Source organism: Oncorhynchus nerka, unplaced genomic scaffold, assembly GCF_034236695.1.
Source record: "Oncorhynchus nerka isolate Pitt River unplaced genomic scaffold, Oner_Uvic_2.0 unplaced_scaffold_998, whole genome shotgun sequence".
Classification (NCBI taxonomy): Eukaryota; Metazoa; Chordata; class Actinopteri; order Salmoniformes; family Salmonidae; genus Oncorhynchus; species Oncorhynchus nerka.
In genome coordinates this window covers 2,561-23,519 of record NW_027040300.1, presented here as the reverse complement: position 1 = coordinate 23,519, position 20,959 = coordinate 2,561, and the positions used below count along the sequence as shown (strand labels likewise).

Sequence of the window (20,959 nt, the reverse complement as noted above, 5' to 3'; positions counted from 1 at the left end):
TCACGTCCAGAGTCAGTGAACGAGTCACGTACGGCTTCATACGAGGTCACGTCCAGAGTCACGTACGGCTTCATACGAGGTCACGTCCAGAGTCAGTGAACGAGTCACGTACGGCTTCATACGAGGTCACGTCCAGAGTCACGTACGGCTTCATACGAGGTCACGTCCACAGTCACTGAACGAGTCACGTATGACTTCATACGAGGTCACGTCCAGAGTCACTGAACGAGTCACGTATGACTTCATACGAGGTCACGTCCAGAGTCAGTGAACGAGTCACGTACGGCTTCATACGAGGTCACGTCCAGAGTCACTGAAAGAGTCACGTACGGCTTCATACGATGTCACGTCCAGAGTCACTGAACGAGTCACGTACGGCTTCATACGAGGTCACGTCCAGAGTCACGTACGGCTTCATACGAGGTCACGCCCAGAGTCACGTACGGCTTCATACGAGGTCACGCCCAGAGTCAGTGAACGAGTCACGTGGCTTCATACGAGGTCACGCCCAGAGTCACGTACGGCTTCATACGAGGTCACGCCCAGAGTCACTGAACGAGAGTCACGTATGACTTCATACGAGGTCACGTCCAGAGTCACTGAACGAGTCATGTACGGCTTCATACGAGGTCACGTCCAGAGTCACGTACGGCTTCATACGAGGTCACGTCCAGAGTCACGTACGGCTTCATACGAGGTCACGTCCAGAGTCAGTGAACGAGTCACGTACGGCTTCATACGAGGTCACGTCCAGAGTCACGTACGGCTTCATACGAGGTCACGTCCAGAGTCAGTGAACGAGTCACGTACGGCTTCATACGAGGTCACGTCCAGAGTCACGTACGGCTTCATACGAGGTCACGTCCAGAGTCACTGAACGAGTCACGTATGACTTCATACGAGGTCACGTCCAGAGTCACTGAACGAGTCATGTACGGCTTCATACGAGGTCACGTCCAGAGTCACGTAAGGCTTCATACGAGGTCACGTCCAGAGTCACGTACGGCTTCATACGAGGTCACGTCCAGAGTCACGTACGGCTTCATACGAGGTCACGTCCAGAGTCAGTGAACGAGTCACGTACGGCTTCATACGAGGTCACGTCCAGAGTAACTGAACGAGTCACGTACGGCTTCATACGAGGTCACGTCCAGAGTCAGTGAACGAGTCACGCACGGCTTCATACGAGGTCACGCCCAGAGTCACGTACGGCTTCATACGAGGTCACGTCCAGAGTCAGTGAACGAGAGTCACGTACGGCTTCATACGAGGTCACGCCCAGAGTCACTGAACGAGTCACGTACGGCTTCATACGAGGTCACGCCCAGAGTCAGTGAACGAGTCACGTGATACGAGGTCACGCCCAGAGTCACGTGAACGAGTCACGGGCTTCATACGAGGTCACGCTCCAGAGTCAGTGAACGAGTCACGTACGGCTTCATACGAGGTCACGCCCAGAGTCACGTACGGCTTCATACGAGGTCACGCAGAGTCACTGAACGAGTCACGTATGACTTCATACGAGGTCACGTCCAGAGTCACTGAACGAGTCATGTACGGCTTCATACGAGGTCACGTCCCAGAGTCACGTACGGCTTCATACGAGGTCACGTCCAGAGTCACGTGCGGCTTCATACGAGGTCACGCCCAGAGTCACTGAACGAGTCACGCACGCTTCATACGAGGTCACGTCCAGAGTCACGTACGGCTTCATACGAGGTCACGTCCAGAGTCAGTGAACGAGTCACGTACGGCTTCATACGAGGTCACGTCCAGAGTCACGTACGGCTTCATACGAGGTCACGTCCAGAGTCACTGAACGAGTCACGTATGACTTCATACGAGGTCACGTCCAGAGTCACTGAACGAGTCACGTACGGCTTCATACGAGGTCACGTCCAGAGTCACGTAAGGCTTCATACGAGGTCACGTCCAGAGTCACGTGATACGAGGTCACGTCCAGAGTCACGTACGGCTTCATACGAGGTCACGTCCAGAGTCAGTGAACGAGTCACGTACGGCTTCATACGAGGTCACGTCCAGAGTAACTGAACGAGTCACGTACGGCTTCATACGAGGTCACGTCCAGAGTCAGTGAACGAGTCACGTACGGCTTCATACGAGGTCACGTCCAGAGTCACGTACGGCTTCATACGAGGTCACGTCCAGAGTCAGTGAACGAGTCACGTACGGCTTCATACGAGGTCACGTCCAGAGTCACTGAACGAGTCATGTACGGCTTCATACGAGGTCACGTCCAGCGTCACGTACGGCTTCATACGAGGTCACGTCCAGAGTCGCGTACGGCTTCATACGAGGTCACGTCCAGAGTCACGTAAGGCTTCATACGAGGTCACGTCCAGAGTCACGTACGGCTTCATACGAGGTCACGCCCAGAGTCACGTGAACGAGGTCACGCCCAGAGTCACGTACGGCTTCATACGAGGTCACGCCCAGAGTCACTGAACGAGTCACGCACGGCTTCATACGAGGTCACGTCCAGAGTCACTGAACGAGTCACGTACGGCTTCATACGAGGTCACGCCCAGAGTCACGTACGGCTTCATACAAGGTCACGTGAGAGTCACGTGAACGAGGTCACGTCCAGAGTCACGTCACGGCTTCATACGAGGTCACGCCCAGAGTCAGTGAACGAGTCACGTACGGCTTCATACGAGGTCACGCCCAGAGTCACCTACGGCTTCATACGAGGTCACGTCCAGAGTCAGTGAACGAGTCACGTACGGCTTCATACGAGGTCACGTCCAGAGTCACGTGAACGGCTTCATACGAGGTCACGTCCAGAGTCACTGAACGAGTCACGTATGACTTCATACGAGGTCACGCCCAGAGTCACGAACGAGTCACGTACGGCTTCATACGAGGTCACGCCCAGAGTCACCTACGGCTTCATACGAGGTCACGTCCAGAGTCAGTGAACGAGTCACGTACGGCTTCATACGAGGTCACGCCCAGAGTCACGTCACGGCTTCATACGAGGTCACGCCCAGAGTCACTGAACGAGTCACGATGACTTCATACGAGGTCACGTCCAGAGTCACTGAACGAGTCACGTACGGCTTCATACGAGGTCACGTCCAGAGTCACGTAAGGCTTCATACGAGGTCACGTCCAGAGTCACGTACGGCTTCATACGAGGTCACGTCCAGAGTCACGTACGGCTTCATACGAGGTCACGTCCAGAGTCACTGAACGAGTCACGTACAGCTTCATACGAGGTCATGTCCAGAGTCAGTGAACGAGTCACGTACGGCTTCATACGAGGTCACGTCCAGAGTCACTGAACGAGTCACGCACGGCTTCATACGAGGTCACGTCCAGAGTCAGTGAACGAGTCACGTACGGCTTCATACGAGGTCACGTCCAGAGTCACTGAAAGAGTCACGTACGGCTTCATACGATGTCACGTCCAGAGTCACTGAACGAGTCACGTACGGCTTCATACGAGGTCACGTCCAGAGTCACGTACGGCTTCATACGAGGTCACGTCCAGAGTCACGTACGGCTTCATACGAGGTCACGTCCAGAGTCAGTGAACGAGTCACGTACGGCTTCATACGAGGTCACGTCCAGAGTCACGTACGGCTTCATACGAGGTCACGTCCAGAGTCAGTGAACGAGTCACGTCACGGCTTCATACGAGTCACGCCCAGAGTCACGTACGGCTTCATACGAGGTCACGTCCAGAGTCACTGAACGAGTCACGTATGACTTCATACGAGGTCACGTCCAGAGTCACTGAACGAGTCATGTACGGCTTCATACGAGGTCACGTCCAGAGTCACGTACGGCTTCATACGAGGTCACGTCCAGAGTCACGTACGGCTTCATACGAGGTCACGCCCAGAGTCAGTGAACGAGTCACGTTTCATACGAGGTCACGCCCAGAGTCACGTAACGAGGTCACGTCCAGAGTCAGTGAACGAGTCACGTACGGCTTCATACGAGGTCACGCCCAGAGTCACGTACGGGCTTCATACGAGGTCACGCCCAGAGTCACTGAACGAGTCACGTATGACTTCATACGAGGTCACGTCCAGAGTCACTGAACGAGTCATGTACGGCTTCATACGAGGTCACGTCCAGAGTCACGTAAGGCTTCATACGAGGTCACGTCCAGAGTCACGTACGGCTTCATACGAGGTCACGTCCAGAGTCACGTACGGCTTCATACGAGGTCACGCCCAGAGTCAGTGAACGAGTCACGAGTCACGGCTTCATACGAGGTCACGCCCAGAGTCACTGAACGAGTCACGTACGGCTTCATACGAGGTCACGCCCAGAGTCAGTGAACGAGTCACGATACGAGGTCACGCCCAGAGTCACGTACGGCTTCATACGAGGTCACGCCCAGAGTCAGTGAACGAGTCACGTACGGCTTCATACGAGGTCACGTCCAGAGTCAGTGAACGAGTCACGTACGGCTTCATACGAGGTCACGTCCAGAGTCACTGAACGAGTCATGTACGGCTTCATACGAGGTCACGTCCAGCGTCACGTCACGGCTTCAGAGGTCACGTCCAGAGTCGCGTACGGCTTCATACGAGGTCACGCCCAGAGTCACGTAAGGCTTCATACGAGGTCACGTCCAGAGTCACGTACGGCTTCATACGAGGTCACGTCCAGAGTCACGTACGGCTTCATACGAGGTCACGTCCAGAGTCACGTACGGCTTCATACGAGGTCACGTCCAGAGTCACTGAACGAGTCACGTACGGCTTCATACGAGGTCACGCCAGAGTCACTGAACGAGTCACGTACGGCTTCATACGAGGTCACGTCCAGAGTCACGTGAACACGAGAGTCACGTACGGCTTCATACGAGGTCACGCCCAGAGTCACGTACGCTTCATACGAGGTCACGCCCAGAGTCAGTGAACGAGTCACGGCACGGCTTCATACGAGGTCACGCCCAGAGTCACCTACGGCTTCATACGAGGTCACGCCCAGAGTCAGTGAACGAGTCACGTACGGCTTCATACGAGGTCACGTCCAGAGTCACGTACGGCTTCATACGAGGTCACGTCCAGAGTCACTGAACGAGTCACGTATGACTTCATACGAGGTCACGTCCAGAGTCAGTGAACGAGTCACGTACGGCTTCATACGAGGTCACGTCCAGAGTCACCTACGGCTTCATACGAGGTCACGTCCAGAGTCAGTGAACGAGTCACGTACGGCTTCATACGAGGTCACGTCCAGAGTCACGTACGGCTTCATACGAGGTCACGTCCAGAGTCACTGAACGAGTCACGTATGACTTCATACGAGGTCACGTCCAGAGTCACTGAACGAGTCACGTACGGCTTCATACGAGGTCACGCCCAGAGTCACGTAAGGCTTCAACGAGGTCACGCCCAGAGTCACGCACGGCTTCATACGAGGTCACGTCCAGAGTCACGTACGGCTTCATACGAGGTCACGTCCAGAGTCAGTGAACGAGTCACGTACGGCTTCATACGAGGTCACGTCCAGAGTAACTGAACGAGTCACGTACGGCTTCATACGAGGTCACGTCCAGAGTCAGTGAACGAGTCACGTACGGCTTCATACGAGGTCACGTCCAGAGTCACGTACGGCTTCATACGAGGTCACGTCCAGAGTCAGTGAACGAGTCACGTACGGCTTCATACGAGGTCACGTCCAGAGTCACTGAACGAGTCATGTACGGCTTCATACGAGGTCACGTCCAGCGTCACGTACGGCTTCATACGAGGTCACGTCCAGAGTCGCGTACGGCTTCATACGAGGTCACGAGAGTCACGTAAGGCTTCCGAGAGTCACGTGAAGAGTCACGTACGGCTTCATACGAGGTCACGTCCAGAGTCACGTGATACGAGGTCACGTCCAGAGTCACGTACGGCTTCATACGAGGTCACGTCCAGAGTCACTGAACGAGTCACGTACGGCTTCATACAAGAACACGTCCAGAGTCAGTGAACGAGTCACGTACGGCTTCATTCGAGGTCACGTCCAGCGTCACTGAACGAGTCACGTACGGCTTCATACGAGGTCAAGTCCAGAGTCAGTGAACGAGTCACGTACGGCTTCATACGAGGTCACGTCCAGAGTCAGTGAACGAGTCACGTACGGCTTCATACGAGGTCACGTCCAGAGTCAGTGAACGAGTCACGTACGGCTTCATAAGAGGTCACGTCCAAAGTCACGTACGGCTTCATACGAGGTCACATCCAGAGTCACTGAACGAGTCACGTACTGCTTCATACGAGGTCACGTCCAGAGTCAGTGAACGAGTCACGTACGGCTTCATACGAGGTCACGTCCAGAGTCAGTGAACGAGTCACGTACGGCTTCATACGAGGTCACGTCCAGAGTCAGTGAACGAGTCACGTACGGCTTCATACGAGGTCACGTCCAGAGTCACATACGGCTTCATACGATGTCACGTCCAGAGTCAGTGAACGAGTCACGTACGGCTTCATACGAGGTCACGTCCAGAGTCACGTACGGCTTCATACGAGGTCATGTCCAGAGTCACGTACGGCTTCATACGAGGTCACGTCCAGAGTCACTGAACGAGTCACGTACGGCTTCATACGAGGTCACGTCCAGAGTCACTGAAAGAGTCACGTACGGCTTCATACGAGGTCACGTCCAGAGTCACTGAACGAGTCACGTACGGCTTCATACGAGGTCACGTCCAGAGTCACTGAACGAGTCACGTACGGCTTCATACGAGGTCACGTCCCAGAGTCACGTAAGGCTTCAGAAGGTCACGCCCAGAGTCACGTACGGCTTCATACGAGGTCACGCCCAGAGTCACTGAACGAGTCACGTACGGCTTCATACGAGGTCACGCCCAGAGTCACTGAACGAGTCACGTACGGCTTCATACGAGGTCACGCCCAGAGTCAGTGAACGAGTCACGTACGGCTTCATACGAGGTCACGCCCAGAGTCAGTGAACGAGTCACGTACGGCTTCATACGAGGTCACGTCCAGAGTCACGTACGGCTTCATACGAGGTCACGTCCAGAGTCACTGAACGAGTCACGTACGGCTTCATACGAGGTCACGTCCAGAGTCAGTGAACGAGTCACGTACGGCTTCATACGAGGTCACGTCCAGAGTCACTGAACGAGTCACGCACGGCTTCATACGAGGTCACGTCCAGAGTCAGTGAACGAGTCACGTACGGCTTCATACGAGGTCACGTCCAGAGTCACTGAAAGAGTCACGTACGGCTTCATACGATGTCACGTCCAGAGTCACTGAACGAGTCACGTACGGCTTCATACGAGGTCACGTCCAGAGTCACGTACGGCTTCATACGAGGTCACGTCCAGAGTCAGTGAACGAGTCACGTACGGCTTCATACGAGGTCACGTCCAGAGTCACGTACGGCTTCATACGAGGTCACGTCCAGAGTCAGTGAACGAGTCACGTACGGCTTCATACGAGGTCACGTCCAGAGTCACTGAACGAGTCATGTACGGCTTCATACGAGGTCACGTCCAGCGTCACGTACGGCTTCATACGAGGTCACGTCCAGAGTCGCGTACGGCTTCATACGAGGTCACGTCCAGAGTCACGTAAGGCTTCATACGAGGTCACGTCCAGAGTCACGTACGGCTTCATACGAGGTCACGTCCAGAGTCACGTACGGCTTCATACGAGGTCACGTCCAGAGTCACGTACGGCTTCATACGAGGTCACGTCCAGAGTCACTGAACGAGTCACGTACGGCTTCATACAAGAACACGTCCAGAGTCACTGAACGAGTCACGTACGGCTTCATACGAGGTCACGTCCAGAGTCACTGAACGAGTCACGTACGGCTTCATACGAGGTCACGTCCAGCTTCATACAAGGTCACGTCCAGAGTCACTGAAAGAGTCACTTACGGCTTCATACGAGGTCACGTCCAGAGTCACTGAACGAGTCACGTACGGCTTCATACGAGGTCACGTCCAGAGTCACGTACGGCTTCATACGAGGTCACGTCCAGAGTCACGTAAGGCTTCATACGAGGTCACGTCCAGAGTCACTGAACGAGTCACGTACGGCTTCATACGAGGTCACGTCCAGAGTTACTGAACGAGCCACGTACGGCTTCATACGAGGTCACGTCCAGAGTCACGTACGGCTTCATACTTGGTCACGTCCAGAGTCACGTACGGCTTCATACGAGGTCACGTCCAGAGTCACGTAAGGTTTCATACGAGGTCACTTCCAGAGTCACTGAACGAGTCACGTACGGCTTCATACAAGGTCACGTCCAGGGTCACTGAACGAGCCACGTACGGCTTCATACGAGGTCACGTCCAGAGTCACTGAACGAGTCACGTACGGCTTCATACGAGGTCACGTCCAGAGTCACTGAACGAGTCACGTACGGCTTCATACGAGGTCACGTCCAGCTTCATACAAGGTCACGTCCAGAGTCACGTACGGCTTCATACGAGGTCACGTCCAGAGTCACGTACGGCTTCATACGAGGTCCCGTCCAGAGTCACGTACGGCTTCATACGAGGTCACGTCCAGAGTCACTGAACGATTCACTTACAGCTTCATACGAGGTCACGTCCAGAGTCACTGAACGAGTCACGTACGGCTTCATACGAGGTCACGTCCAGAGTCACGTACGGCTTCATACGAGGTCACGTCCAGAGTCACGTACGGCTTCATACGAGGTCACGTCCAGAGTCACGTAAGGCTTCATACGAGGTCACGTCCAGAGTCACTGAACGAGTCACGTACGGCTTCATACGAGGTCACGTCCAGAGTCACTGAACGAGCCACGTACGGCTTCATACGAGGTCACGTCCAGAGTCACTGAACGAGTCACGTACGGCTTCATACGAGGTCACGTCCAGAGTCACTGAACGAGTCACGTACGGCTTCATACGAGGTCACGTCCAGAGTCACGTACGGCTTCATACGAGGTCACGTCCAGAGTCACGTAAGGCTTCATACGAGGTCACGTCCAGAGTCACTGAACGAGTCACGTACGGCTTCATACGAGGTCACGTCCAGCTTCATACAAGGTCACGTCCAGAGTCACGTACGGCTTCATACGAGGTCACATCCAGAGTCACGTACGGCTTCATACGAGGTCCCGTCCAGAGTCACTGAACGAGCCACTTACGGCTTCATACGAGGTCACGTCCAGAGTCAGTGAACGAGTCACGTACGGCTTCATACGAGGTCACGTCCAGAGTCACGTACGGCTTCATACGAGGTCACGTCCAGAGTCAGTGAACGAGTCACGTACGGCTTCATACGAGGTCACGTCCAGAGTCACTGAACGAGTCATGTACGGCTTCATACGAGGTCACGTCCAGCGTCACGTACGGCTTCATACGAGGTCACGTCCAGAGTCGCGTACGGCTTCATACGAGGTCACGTCCAGAGTCACGTAAGGCTTCATACGAGGTCACGTCCAGAGTCACGTACGGCTTCATACGAGGTCACGTCCAGAGTCACGTACGGCTTCATACGAGGTCACGTCCAGAGTCACGTACGGCTTCATACGAGGTCACGTCCAGAGTCACTGAACGAGTCACGTACGGCTTCATACAAGAACACGTCCAGAGTCACTGAACGAGCCACGTACGGCTTCATACGAGGTCACGTCCAGAGTCACTGAACGAGCCACGTACGGCTTCATACGAGGTCACGTCCAGAGTCACTGAACGAGTCACGTACGGCTTCATACGAGGTCACGTCCAGAGTCACGTACGGCTTCATACGAGGTCACGTCCAGAGTCACTGAACGAGTCACGTACGGCTTCATACGAGGTCACGTCCAGCTTCATACAAGGTCACGTCCAGAGTCACGTACGGCTTCATACGAGGTCACGTCCAGAGTCACGTACGGCTTCATACGAGGTCACGTCCAGAGTCACTGAACGAGTCACGTACGGCTTCATACGAGGTCACGTCCAGAGTCACTGAACGAGCCATGTACGGCTTCATACGAGGTCACGTCCAGAGTCACTGAACGAGTCACGTACGGCTTCATACGAGGTCACGTCCAGAGTCACGTACGGCTTCATACGAGGTCACGTCCAGAGTCACTGAACGAGTCACGTACGGCTTCATACGAGGTCACGTCCAGCTTCATACAAGGTCACGTCCAGAGTCACTGAAAGAGTCACTTACGGCTTCATACGAGGTCACGTCCAGAGTCACTGAACGAGTCACGTACGGCTTCATACGAGGTCACGTCCAGAGTCACGTACGGCTTCATACGAGGTCACGTCCAGAGTCACGTAAGGCTTCATACGAGGTCACGTCCAGAGTCACTGAACGAGTCACGTACGGCTTCATACGAGGTCACGTCCAGAGTCACTGAACGAGCCACGTACGGCTTCATACGAGGTCACGTCCAGAGTCACGTACGGCTTCATACTTGGTCACGTCCAGAGTCACGTACGGCTTCATACGAGGTCACGTCCAGAGTCACGTAAGGTTTCATACGAGGTCACTTCCAGAGTCACTGAACGAGTCACGTACGGCTTCATACGAGGTCACGTCCAGAGTCACTGAACGAGCCACGTACGGCTTCATACGAGGTCACGTCCAGAGTCACTGAACGAGTCACGTACGGCTTCATACGAGGTCACGTCCAGAGTCACTGAACGAGTCACGTACGGCTTCATACGAGGTCACGTCCAGCTTCATACAAGGTCACGTCCAGAGTCACGTACGGCTTCATACGAGGTCACGTCCAGAGTCACATACGGCTTCATACGAGGTCCCGTCCAGAGTCACGTACGGCTTCATACGAGGTCACGTCCAGAGTCACTGAACGATTCACTTACAGCTTCATACGAGGTCACGTCCAGAGTCACTGAACGAGTCACGTACGGCTTCATACGAGGTCACGTCCAGAGTCACGTACGGCTTCATACGAGGTCACGTCCAGAGTCACGTACGGCTTCATACGAGGTCACGTCCAGAGTCACGTAAGGCTTCATACGAGGTCACGTCCAGAGTCACTGAACGAGTCACGTACGGCTTCATACGAGGTCACGTCCAGAGTCACTGAACGAGCCACGTGCGGCTTCATACGCAGGTCACGCCCAGAGTCACTGAACGAGTCACGTGACGGCTTCATACGAGGTCACGTCCAGAGTCACTGAACGAGTCACGTACGGCTTCATACGAGGTCACGTCCAGAGTCACGCCCAGAGTGGCTTCATACGAGGTCACGTCCAGAGTCACGTAAGGCTTCATACGAGGTCACGTCCAGAGTCACTGAACGAGTCACGTACGGCTTCATACGAGGTCACGTCCAGAGTCACTGAACGAGTCACGTACGGCTTCATACGAGGTCACGTCCAGAGCCACGTACGGCTTCATACGAGGTCACGTCCAGAGTCACTGAACGAGTCACGTACGGCTTCATACGAGGTCACGTCCAGCTTCATACAAGGTCACGTCCAGAGTCACGTACGGCTTCATACGAGGTCACGTCCAGAGTCACGTACGGCTTCATACGAGGTCCCGTCCAGAGTCACGTACGGCTTCATACGAGGTCACGTCCAGAGTCACTGAACGAGTCACTTACGGCTTCATACGAGGTCACGTCCAGAGTCACTGAACGAGTCACGTACGGCTTCATACGAGGTCACGTCCAGAGTCACGTACGGCTTCATACGAGGTCACGTCCAGAGTCACGTACGGCTTCATACGAGGTCACGTCCAGAGTCACGTAAGGCTTCATACGAGGTCACGTCCAGAGTCACTGAACGAGTCACGTACGGCTTCATACGAGGTCACGTCCAGCTTCATACAAGGTCACGTCCAGAGTCACGTACGGCTTCATACGAGGTCACATCCAGAGTCACGTACGGCTTCATACGAGGTCCCGTCCAGAGTCACTGAACGAGTCACTTACGGCTTCATACGAGGTCACGTCCAGAGTCACTGAACGAGTAACGTACGGCTTCATACGAGGTCACGTCCAGAGTCACGTACGGCTTCATACGAGGTCACGTCCAGAGTCACGTACGGCTTCATACGAGGTCAAGTCCAGAGTCACGTACGGCTTCATACGAGGTCACGTCCAGAGTCACGTAAGGCTTCATACGAGGTCACGTCCAGAGTCACTGAACGAGTCACGTACGGCTTCATACGAGGTCACGTCCAGAGTCACTGAACGAGCCACGTACGGCTTCATACGAGGTCACGTCGAGAGTCACTGAACGAGTCACGTACGGCTTCATACGAGGTCACGTCCAGAGTCACTGAACGAGTCACGTACGGCTTCATACGAGGTCACGTCCAGAGTCACGTACGGCTTCATACGAGGTCACGTCCAGAGTCACGAACGAGCCACGTACGGCTTCATACGAGGTCACGTCCAGAGTCACGCACGGCTTCATACGATGTCACGTCCAGAGTCACGTACGGCTTCATAAGAGGTCACGTCCAGAGTCACGTACGGCTTCATACGAGGTCACGCCCAGAGTCACTGAACGAGTCACGTCACGCACGGCTTCATACGGGTCACGCCCAGAGTCACTGAACGAGTCACGTACGGCTTCATACGAGGTCACGTCCAGAGTCACTGAACGAGTCACGTACGGCTTCATACGAGGTCACGTCCAGAGTCACTGAACGAGTCACGTACGGCTTCATACGCGGTCACGTCCACAGTCACTGAACGAGTCACGTACGGCTTCATACGAGGTCACGTCCAGAGTCACTGAACGAGCCACGTACGGCTTCATACGAGGTCACGTCCAGAGTCACTGAACGAGTCACGTACGGCTTCATACGAGGTCACGTCCAGAGTCACGTACGGCTTCATACGAGGTCACGTCCAGAGTCACTGAACGAGTCACGTACGGCTTCATACGAGGTCACGTCCAGAGTCACTGAACGAGTCACGTACGGCTTCATACGAGGTCACGTCCAGCTTCATACAAGGTCACGTCCAGAGTCACGTACGGCTTCATACGAGGTCACGTCCAGAGTCACGTACGGCTTCATACGAGGTCACGTCCAGAGTCACTGAACGAGTCACGTACGGCTTCATACGAGGTCACGTCCAGTCACTGAACGAGTCACGTACGGCTTCATACGAGGTCACGTCCAGAGTCACTGAACGAGTCACGTACGGCTTCATACGAGGTCACGTCCAGAGTCACTGAACGAGTCACGTATTTACTTCATACGAGGTCACGCCCAGAGTCACTGAACGAGTCACGTACGACTTCATATGAGGTCACGCCCAGAGTCACTGAACGAGTCACGTGACGGCTTCATACGAGGTCACGTGCCAGAGTCACTGAACACGAGCCACGTGCGGCTTCATACGAGGTCACGTCCAGAGTCACTGAACGAGTCACGTGCGGCTTCATACGAGGTCACGAGTCCAGAGTCACGTACGGCTTCATACGAGGTCACGTCCAGAGTCACTGTCACGGCTTCATACGAGGTCACGTCCAGCGTCACTGAACGAGTCACGTACGGCTTCATACGAGGTCACGTCCAGAGTCACTGAACGAGTCACGTACGGCTTCATACGAGGTCACGTCCAGAGTCACTGAACGAGTCACGTACGGCTTCATACGAGGTCACGTCCAGAGTCACTGAACGAGTCACGTACGGCTTCATACGAGGTCACGTCCAGAGTCACGTACGGCTTCATACGAGGTCACGTCCAGAGTCACGTACGGCTTCATACGAGGTCACGTCCAGAGTCACGTACGGCTTCATACGATGTCACGTCCAGAGTCACGTACGGCTTCATAAGAGGTCACGTCCAGAGTCACGTACGGCTTCATACGAGGTCACGTCCAGAGTCACTGAACGAGTCACGTACGGCTTCATACAAGGTCACGTCCAGAGTCACTGAACGAGTCACGTACGGCTTCATACGAGGTCACGTCCAGAGTCACTGAACGAGTCACGTACGGCTTCATACGAGGTCACGTCCAGAGTCACTGAACGAGTCACGTACGGCTTCATACGCGGTCACGTCCACAGTCACTGAACGAGTCACGTACGGCTTCATACGAGGTCACGTCCAGAGTCACTGAACGAGCCACGTACGGCTTCATACGAGGTCACGTCCAGAGTCACTGAACGAGTCACGTACGGCTTCATACGAGGTCACGTCCAGAGTCACGTACGGCTTCATACGAGGTCACGTCCAGAGTCACTGAACGAGTCACGTACGGCTTCATACGAGGTCACGTCCAGAGTCACGTACGGCTTCATACGAGGTCACGTCCAGCTTCATACAAGGTCACGTCCAGAGTCACGTACGGCTTCATACGAGGTCACGTCCAGAGTCACGTACGGCTTCATACGAGGTCACGTCCAGAGTCACTGAACGAGTCACGTACGGCTTCATACGAGGTCACGTCCAGTCACTGAACGAGTCACGTACGGCTTCATACGAGGTCACGTCCAGAGTCACTGAACGAGTCACGTACGGCTTCATACGAGGTCACGTCCAGAGTCACTGAACGAGTCACGTACGACTTCATACGAGGTCACGTCCAGAGTCACTGAACGAGTCACGTACGACTTCATATGAGGTCACGTCCAGAGTCACTGAACGAGTCACGTACGGCTTCATACGAGGTCACGTACAGAGTCACTGAACGAGCCACGTGCGGCTTCATACGAGGTCACGTCCAGAGTCACTGAACGAGTCACGTGCGGCTTCATACGAGGTCACGTCCAGAGTCACGTACGGCTTCATACGAGGTCACGTCCAGAGTCACGTACGGCTTCATACGAGGTCACGTCCAGCGTCACTGAACGAGTCACGTACGGCTTCATACGAGGTCACGTCCAGAGTCACTGACCGAGTCACGTACGGCATCATACGAGGTCACGTCCAGAGTCAGTGAACGAGTCACGTACGGCTTCATACGAGGTCACGTCCAGAGTCACTGAACGAGTCACGTACGGCTTCATACGAGGTCACGTCCAGTCACTGAACGAGTCACGTACGGCTTCATACGAGGTCACGTCCAGAGTCACTGAACGAGTCACGTACGGCTTCATACGAGGTCACGTCCAGAGTCACTGAACGCGTCACGTACGGCTTCATACGAGGTCACGTGCAGAGTCGCTGAACGAGTCACGTACGGCTTCATACGAGGTCACGTCCAGAGTCACTGAACGAGTCACGTACGGCTTCATGCGAGGTCACGTCCACAGTCACGTACGGCTTCATACGAGGTCACGTCCAGAGTCACTGAACGAGCCACGTACGGCTTCATACGAGGTCACGTCCAGAGTCACTGAAGGATTCAATGACCAAAAGGAGCATCCTATCGTGACATCTACAGCAGTGGTTCCCATCCTTTTTCGGTTACTGTTCCACCAACTAAATGTTGCTCTGCCCAGAGTACCCCTGATTTACCACTTCATTTGCATTTTTATCAGTAGTCCTATGGTCTCATGAGTCTTCTGAAGTACCCCCTGTGGAAAGACCCAGTACCCCCTGTGGAAAGACCCAGTACCCCCTGTGGATAGACCCAGTACCCCCTGTGGATAGACCCAGTAACCCTTTAGATAGACCCAGTACCCGCTGTGGATAGACCCATTACCCCCTGTGGATAGACCCATTACCCCCTTTGGATAGACCCAGTACCCCCTGTGGATAGACCCAGTACCCCCTGTGGATAGACCCAGTACTCCCTGTGGATAGACCCAGTACCCCCTGTGGATAGGCCAGGTACCCCCAGGGTCCTAGTTCCCGTGGTTGGGAACCACTGATTTACAGAATATACATTATTTAACAGCACAATTCGAAGCATCAATCCATTCCATGTCTATAGCGCTTATACCAAGTATTGTCACAGAGACAGCTTTACTAAATGTGGGGCCAGTAGGTCTATACAGTCAGTTACTCACCACAATCTCCATCAATTGCTTCATCCGGCTGCCAGGAAAAGCCCCCACCTCGGAGACAGTCGACCACGTCATTGTGGAGCTCCTGATCTGTGCAAAGTGTGTGCAATGCAATGGCAATGCATTTTGCAGGATATGGGGACTGTTCTCTGTTCTCTGTGTGCATGAGAACTTCAAACACATTCCGCCTTGGTGTTGACTGTCTGTCTACTACAAGCAGTAGGCTTCCGGTAAAATGTAAGTTATGAATCACAAATCCCCATACATCTGAAATTCTTCAATGTCATCACTTATTTTGACTTAAATTTTGGTTGTCCAAAACGCTACCATCTTGACTGCGTCTTTGCTGATGAATGTCCTGATCTCTGGCCAGTCGTTTGGTGACATGATGTTTCGGGTGTTAACTGCTTCAAATAGGATCATAAATAGTATGAGTTTTGACTGACCAAAGCCATGCTGGCACGCGAGAGAAATTGAATATCTGTGCACACAGGTCCCAAGTGTGGCTTTGGGGCTCTGATTGGACAGTGTCACTGTCCAATCAGAGCCCCAAAGCGGGTGATCTGAGGCGGTTTGGTCTTTGATTCCCACGCATCAGCATGGGAAATCATCAAGGGAGAGTGGACACTATATGAGCACAGCACGGCAGAAAAAAAAACTGAAGCTCATCTGTTACAAATTAAATGTGTATGGCCTAACAGAATAATACACAGAGTTAGAGAACGTCCTACCAGTAAATTAAATGTGTATGGCCTAACAGAATTAAACACAGAGTTAGAGAACGTCCTACCAGTAAATTAAATGTGTATGGCCTAACAGAATAAACCACAGTAAATTAAATGTGTATGGCCTAACAGAATAAACCACAGTAAATTAAATGTGTATGGCCTAACAGAATAAACCACAGTAAATTAAATGTGTATGGCCTAACAGAATAAACCACAGTAAATTAAATGTGTATGGCCTAACAGAATAATACACAGAGTTAGAGAACGTCCTACCAGTAAATTAAATGTGTATGGCCTAACAGAATAAAACACAGAGTTAGAGAACATCCTACCTGCTTTCCCAATCTGCACAGCCAGTTTGGTGAGTTTACCCTGCAGAACACTCTTCTCTTTCTTTGTGGTGTTGCCTCTCTTCTTCTCCTCCACCTCTCCTCCCTCTGCACTCTTCAGAGGCTGCATCTCCATGGCTACAGCCTCGTCATGCTTCTTGGCTGGAGGACACACACAGGAGTTTCGAAGTAAGCCCAACCTGATCCCTGACCTCCAACCTCTGACCCTGTCTGTGATAGGTTACCTTTATTCTGGTTGTTCTCCACCATCACTTCGGGCTGCTTCCCTGAGATAGATAATCATTTCATTAATCAATCAATCAATTAATCATTAAATCAATCAACATTTACATTTACATTTAAGTCATTTAGCAGACGCTCTTCAATTAATCAATGTTTGCTACAAATGAATGTAAATACTATGTAGTTGTTAACTCCATCTTACCCTTCTTCTTCTTGTCATCCTCCTCCTCCTCTTCCTCCTCCCCCTCTCCGGCCCCCAACAGTGTAAAGATGATGCCAGTCTGAGAGTTGACCCCCACAGCTGTTACCAGCATCCTACCCGAACCCTCCATCACATGGGTACCTATAGAGAGAAACACACACACGGACATGACAAATGATATACAAACGTGCACAAAGCACAAACACATGTTCATATAACCACCACCCCAAACACACACACACACACACACACACACACACACACACACACACACACAAATGAAGATGGCGTCGTACTGGATGATTGATACTAGATAATAATATGGAGGACCTCTGATCGTCCCTCCATTCTATTGGCTAATGTACCGTCACTAGATAATAAGATGGACCTCTGAACGTCCCTCCATTCTACTGGCTAATGTACAGTCACTAGATAATAAGATGGACCTCTGAACGTCCCTCCATTCTACTGGCTAATGTACAGTCACTAGATAATAAGATGGACCTCTGAACGTCCCTCCATTCTACTGGCTAATGTACCGTCACTAGATAATAAGATGGAGGACCTCTGATCGTCCCTCCATTCTACTGGCTAATGTACCGTCACTAGATAATAAGATGGACCTCTGAACGTCCCTCCATTCTACTAGCTAATGTACAGTCACTAGATAATAAGATGGACCTCTGATCATCCTTCCATTCTACTGGCTAATGTACCGTCACTAGATAATAAGATGGACCTCTGATCGTCCCTCCATTCTACTGGCTAATGTACCGTCACTAGATAATAAGATGGAGGACCTCTGATCGTCCCTCCATTCTACTGGCTAATGTACAGTCACTAGATAATAAGATGGAGGACCTCTGATTGTCCCTCCATTCTACTGGCTAATGTACAGTCACTAGATAATAAGATGAACCTCTAATAATCCCTCCATTCTGCTGGCTAATGTACAGTCACTAAATCAAATCAAATCAAATTGTATTTGTCACATACACATGGTTAGCAGATGTTAATGCGAGTGTAGCGAAATGCTTGTGCTTCTAGTTCCGACAATACAGTAATAACCAACGAGTAATCTAGCTAACAATTTCAAAACTACTACCTTATACACATAAGTGTAAAGGGATAAAGAATATGTACATAAAGATATATGAATGAGTGATGGTACAGAGCGGCATAGGCAAGATGCAGTAGATGGTATCGAGTACAGTATATACATATGAGATGAGTATGTAAACAAAGTGGCATAGTTTAAAGTGGCTAGTGATACATGTATTACATAAAGATGCAGTAGATGATATAGAGTACAGTATATACGTATACATATGACATAAATAATGTAGGGTATGTAAACATTATATTAAGTAGCATTGTTTAAAGTGGCTAGTAATATATTTTACATCAATTCCCATCAATTCCCATTATTAAAGTGGCTGGAGTTGAGTCAGTGTGTTGGCAGCAGCCACTCAATGTTAGTGGTGGCTGTTTAACAGTCTGATGGCCTTGAGATAGAAGCTGTTTTTCAGTCTCTCGGTCCCAGCTTTGATGCACCTGTACTGACCTTGCCTTCTGGACGATAGCGAGGTGAACAGGCAGTGGCTCGGGTGGTTGTTGTCCTTGATGATCTTTATGGCCTTCCTGTGACATCGGGTGGTGTAGGTGTCCTGGAGGGCAGGTAGTTTGCCCCCGGTGATGCGTTGTGCAGACCTCACTACCCTCTGGAGAGCCTTACGGTTGTGGGCGGAGCAGTTGCCGTACCAGGCGGTGATACAGCCCGACAGGATGCTCTCGATTGTGCATCTGCAGAAGTTTGTGAGTGCTTTTGGTGACAAGACTCATTTCTTCAGCCTCCTGAGGTTGAAGAGGCGCTGCTGCGCCTTCTTCACGGTGCTGTCTGTGTGGGTGGACCAATTCAGTTTGTCTGTGATGTGTACGCCGAGCAACTTAAAACTTACTACCCTCTCCACAACTGTTCCATCGATGTGGATAGGGGGGTGTTCCCTCTGCTGTTTCCTGAAGTCCACAATCATCTCCTTAGTTTTGTTGACGTTGAGTGTGAGGTTATTTTCCTGACACCACACTCTGAGGGCCCTCACCTCCTCCCTGTAGGCCGTCTCGTCGTTGTTGGTAATCAAGCCTACCACTGTTGTGTCGTCCGCAAACTTGATGATTGAGGTGGAGGCGTAGATAATAAGATGGAGGACCTCTGATCATCCCTCCATTCTACTGGCTAATAAACAGTCACTTGATAAGAAGATGGACCTATGATCGTCCCTCCATTCTACTGGCTAATAAACAGTCACTAGATAATAAGATGGACTTCTGATCATCCCTTCATTCTACTGGCTAATAAACAGTCACTAGATAATAAGATGAACCTCTGATCGTCCCTACATTCTACTGGCTAATAAACAGTCACTTGATAATAAGATGGACCTCTGATCATCCCTCCATTCTACTGGCTAATAATCATTCACTAGATAATAAGATGAACCTCTGATCGTCCCTCCATTCTACTGGCCAGTAAACAGTCACTAGATAATAATATGGAGGACCTCTGATCGTCCCTCCATTCTACTGGCTAATAAACAGTCACTAGATAATAAGATGGAGGACCTCTGATCGTCCCTACATTCTACTGGCTAATAAACAGTCACTAGATAATAAGATGAACCTCTGATCGTCCCTCCATTCTACTGGCTAATAAACAGTCACTTGATAATAAGATGGAGGACCTCTGATCGTCCCTACATTCTACTGGCTAATAAACAGTCACTAGATAATAAGATGGAGGACCTCTGATCGTCCCTACATTCTACTGGCTAATAAACAGTCACTAGATAATAAGATGGACCTCTGATCGTCCCTCCATTCTACTGGCTAATAAACAGTCACTTGATAATAAGATGGAGGACCTCTGATCGTCCCTCCATTCTACTGGCTAATAAACAATCACTTGATAATACGTCAGAGGACCTCTGATCGTCTTATGGGTAAATGGTTAAAACAGTATGTAAACATTATTAAAGTGACCAGCGTTCCATGACTATGTACACAGGGCAGCAGTCTCTAAGGTGCAGGGTTTAGTAACCAGGTGGTGGTCAGCTAGTGACAGTGACTAAAGTTCAGGGCAGGGTACTGGGCAGAGGCCAGTGGTGACTATTTAAAAGTCGGATGGCCTTGAGATAGGTCGCAGTTGGTTGGTAGGGAGACGCAACTCCAGGTCGCAGTTGTAAATATGAACTTAACTTGTTAGGGCCGTGGTCCCGTGGTGGGAACATCAATCAGCGGAAATGTTCAAGAGCGCCACCTATAGAGGTTGATAAAACTCAAACTTTCATTAAAATGGACATACAATGTACTGAATTAAAGCTACACTCGTTGTGAATCTATCCACCAAGTCAGATTTGTAAAATGCTTTTCGGCGAAAGCATGAGAAGCTATTATCTGATAGCATGCACCCTCAAAATACTGCAACGTCACCTAACACGACAGATTTTGTGGTACCCGGCGCAAACCAAAACGCAGAAATAAAATATAAAACATTCATTACCTTTGACGAGCTTCTTTCTTGGCACTCCTAGATGT

The 20,959-nt window shown here is 51.7% G+C and overlaps 1 pseudogene; it reads right to left on the bottom strand.

Moving 5' to 3' along the window:
* Positions 1 to 17,509, bottom strand: part of LOC115126011 (plasma membrane calcium-transporting ATPase 3-like) — a 180,375-nt pseudogene extending 162,866 nt beyond the window's left edge.
* Between the last annotated feature and the right edge of the window lie 3,450 nt (positions 17,510 to 20,959).